Raw genomic sequence first — 3,981 nt, 5'->3', positions numbered from 1 at the left:
GGGGCCACAATGCCGTTGAGTTGTGGCCTAGAATCGGCCTTAAGGCTTCTATTTACAAGGGTTTATAAGATTATACGGTCGGCTACAAGTAATGCTCGTAAAGTGCCTTTCTTGAAGATAGAGGCTAAATTGTCTAAATGTATATATTTTTTTTTTTTTTCTCTGCTTTTCTCGCTGTAGAGGCTCAGTGAAGCTTCTGGTAATTCTGGGGTTGGGGGGGGGGGGGGTGTACATGGCATTGAAGCATTGACGAAAGACACTTTGCTACAGGAGGGCTTGTGTAAGTTTTAATCTCGATGAGGAAAAAGAAAAAATTAATCTAATGAAAACCGTAAAAACAAAGATATTTATCAAATAAATCTGGATATAATAATGTCAAAAAAGTAAAAAATGGTCTTGGTTTTATTTATTTAATTGGTTTTATTCTTAATTTTGAAATATGAAAGCACATTTGATAACAAATATAGAAAAAGATATACACTGCATAGTAAAGATAAATAATAAGGGATTTTACCCAGGGAGAAGCAGCATCTTCAAAACAGGGAAGGGCCTAAAACCACTGAAAGCAGAATCCGTGCCCTGCCCAAGTACTTTTCCCAAACGACACCACTTAAGGGCGGTTTTGCACCGTTCCCCCCTACATTGTTCGTTTAAAAAATGGGATAGTTCACTTATTTTCAATGCTATCAAGTTAAAGCTTTATGTAGAGATATTGCTGTGATTTTTTAGTTACATGTGATGGAGGGTGTGTTAAAAGTTTATAAGTTAGAGTGGAACATATTTTGAAAAAGTTAATATATAAGTATTATAGAATAATATATATATATAGAATATATAATAAATAATATATAATTTTGGTTTTTGAAGAATTGTTACTGAATAAAGAAAAAGTAAATAAAATCACATGGCTTTATATCCTGGCATTGGGATTGAAGTAATTGTTGATACTGAAGAATTGGTCACACGATTGTATGAGACATAAGGGGTACTGGTTACCAATTGTTAATTGTCCCTTTTTGTAGAGTAGTGTCCCCAAGAACGAAAGTTATGACGCTTGGAATAACACTCATTTTGTTAATGAGTCAAGGTGATTAGTAATAAAACTGTTGAACTATATTATACAAGAATGCGATGAAAATATGGTATGAACACCTATCTGAGGTTTATCAGGCTGTGCAATAAACACTGAAAATACCACTATTTTGCTCTAACTTATAAATATATACTTTATATATGTGTTTGTTTGTGTTTATTTATTTATTTTTGGCCAAAGTTGAATGCTATATCACTGCGGGTATAATAAATAGGTCAAGTTAAGGTCATTCTTTACAGGAAGACAAATAGGAATACCAAGTATTAGTTCAGTACAATAATAATAATAATAATCTCAGTTTCCCAACCTTCCCTCGTACTTCCGTAAGTATGTCGGTGCTTTTATGAGCCCGATTTATATAGCAAATCCAAGGTGCCACGGACTTTTGGCTGAAGACAGGTGTGTCCTGATATATGCTGCTGCTTACTTATACGTAATTGAAATGTTTTGACTTTGAGTGTTCTCAGTTTATATCCTTAATCTATTTTGGGAACATTTGTTTCGTATCTTTTAATCTTTCTCCATTGACAAATGTTTTTATTCTATTTTTTTTCTATTTCGGGGGCATTTGTTTCGTCTCCGCTAACCTTACTCCCATGACATAGGTTGAAGTGCGTTCTTTTTAGCTTATTGCTATGCATCTGTTGTTACCACGTATACTCTGGCACTCGGAAAACATCCGTTTAATTAAACGAATATATAATAGATTGACCCGAGGTCCCACCGAGACTCGAACTCGGATTGTTGGATTCAGAGTCCAAAGTGCTAACCATTACACCATGGGACCGTTGTTGCAAGGTGCAACAAAATGAGGTTGAACCTCTTCTGCTGTGCCCCACGCCCTTGCTTTTTGGCATGTGGTGGATTTGACTGAATATTTCTTAACTTGATAATTTGATAGATTATGAGATGAGGTATATGATATATTTGCCTCCTCTCCTCTCTCTCCTCTCTCTCTCTCTCTACGCTCTCTCTCTCTCTTCTCTCCTTCGATATGTAGTGATTTTGCCTCCGAAACATATTTCTCGGTATTTTGGTAGCATTATAAGATATATATTATGACAGCTTAATATGAGATTTGCCTCCTTCTCTCTCTCTCTTGGTGAATATTATTTCTTAATTTGTTAACATTATGAGATACGATATAATATGATCATATGAGATTTACCTCTCTCCACTAGAAAGTCACAAAAATAAGCATAGAACGTATGAACTTATGCATTAGATTATGTTTGGTAAGTTAAGCGTAGCACTTCTTAAAGCCACGCCAAGTTAGTAAATATCTATTCTTAATGAAATCAGGCTCGTCATCTTCACACCTCACATTTATATATATATATATATATATCTGTGATGTTGTTCACAAAATATAGGAAACACTAAAAAAATTATCTTTGCTATAAAAATCATTTTTACTATGATTATTTCAGCATCGTACAGTTATGCTAGTTTAGCGTTCAATGTAATAAGTAAAGAAATTTCACACGAATTGAACACTGTGCTCATTGTGTTATTATTATTCCGTTAACCATATTTATAAGTAGCGATATATTTTCATACTGAACCTCATCTTTTCATATATGGAGGGAGATACATTTTCCTGATACGAAATGTGGACAAACTTTTCAAGTAGAAATATAATTATGAATAACAGCAGAACGTAGAAGTCCACGAAGGAATAGCTAGTGATTTTTTTTTCATTGTAAAATATTTTATCACTTATACGTTCTCAGTAGGTTATTTCACTAAAGAGACCGTGATATGGTGATAAAGTATATATATATATATAATTATATATATATATGATATATATATATATATACTATATATATATATTATTATATATATATATATAATATATATATATATATATATATATATTATCTATTGCATATATATATACAAATGAAGCTTTTACGTTTTCAAGGTTGAATTTCGATCATTGAGCCTTGAATTTATAATACTTTCTGTCCACCCTTTTTGGAACACTCAAACATCTACTCGTATAACGGCGAAGTTACTTAAGAGCCAAGAATTTCCTAGCAGAGGAAATGTAATTATTTTTCATGGGAAAGCACTTCTCTTGGAAGCTTCATAAAATGCTGGAATTTGGTAAACACTGTAGCTCTGTAAACAAAGTACTTCGGCCTCTTTTAGCATTTTTATTGCCTCTCTCTCTCTCTCTCTCTCTCTCTCTCTCTCTCTCTCTCTCTCTCTCTCTCTCTCTCTCTCTCTCTCTCTCTCTCTCAGGCTGATAATGTAGATTTCAAACTGTGTAGTTGTCCGCGACCAGTTGTTATAATAAATAAGTTTTTAGTCATATTCGTGGATGAATCAGAATCATATTCATGATCAAATTCTTCAATGAATATGATAAATATTCATAATCATATTCATGAATGAATCAATTCATATTCACAATGATATTCACGAATGAATCAGAGAGATATTTATCATGAATAATAAAGATCATATTTATTATTCAGAATCACAGCCATACTCAGAGTCATATTCATGAATGAATATGATTTTGCGTATTGCCTTAAATATTGAGAAATTTATGAGATTCTGCTAAATCTCCTGTCAGATATTTTTAGATTTATATAGACACGTTTTGTATGATTATCTTAATGAACTCGCAGTATCGCAATGAAAAAAAAGATAAAAAAAGCTTTGCTCATTTTTAGTCTGTAAAAGAAAAGTACTATTGAGAGGGCTATTTGTCTGTACTTCCGCGTTTTTTCTGTCCGCCCTCAGATCTTAAAAACTGCTGAGGCTAGAGGACTGCAAGTTGATATGTAGATCATCTGCCTTCCACTCATCAAACATACCAAATTGCAGCCCTCTAGCCTCATTAGTTTTGATTTTACTTGTTTGGCAACCATATA

The 3,981-nt window shown here is 33.0% G+C and overlaps 1 non-coding gene across 1 annotated transcript; it reads right to left on the bottom strand.

Annotated features, from left to right (window-relative positions):
• Positions 1-1,808: 1,808 nt before the first annotated feature.
• Trnaq-cug (transfer RNA glutamine (anticodon CUG)) lies at positions 1,809-1,880 on the bottom strand. Its single transcript has one exon. It is a non-coding gene; the product is annotated as a tRNA-Gln (tRNA).
• Positions 1,881-3,981: the final 2,101 nt, after the last annotated feature.

The sequence above is a fragment of the Macrobrachium nipponense genome, chromosome 39, assembly GCF_015104395.2.
Source record: "Macrobrachium nipponense isolate FS-2020 chromosome 39, ASM1510439v2, whole genome shotgun sequence".
Classification (NCBI taxonomy): domain Eukaryota; kingdom Metazoa; phylum Arthropoda; class Malacostraca; order Decapoda; family Palaemonidae; genus Macrobrachium; species Macrobrachium nipponense.
The sequence above is the reverse complement of the archived record's forward strand: the minus strand, read 5'-3'. Positions and strand labels throughout refer to the sequence as shown.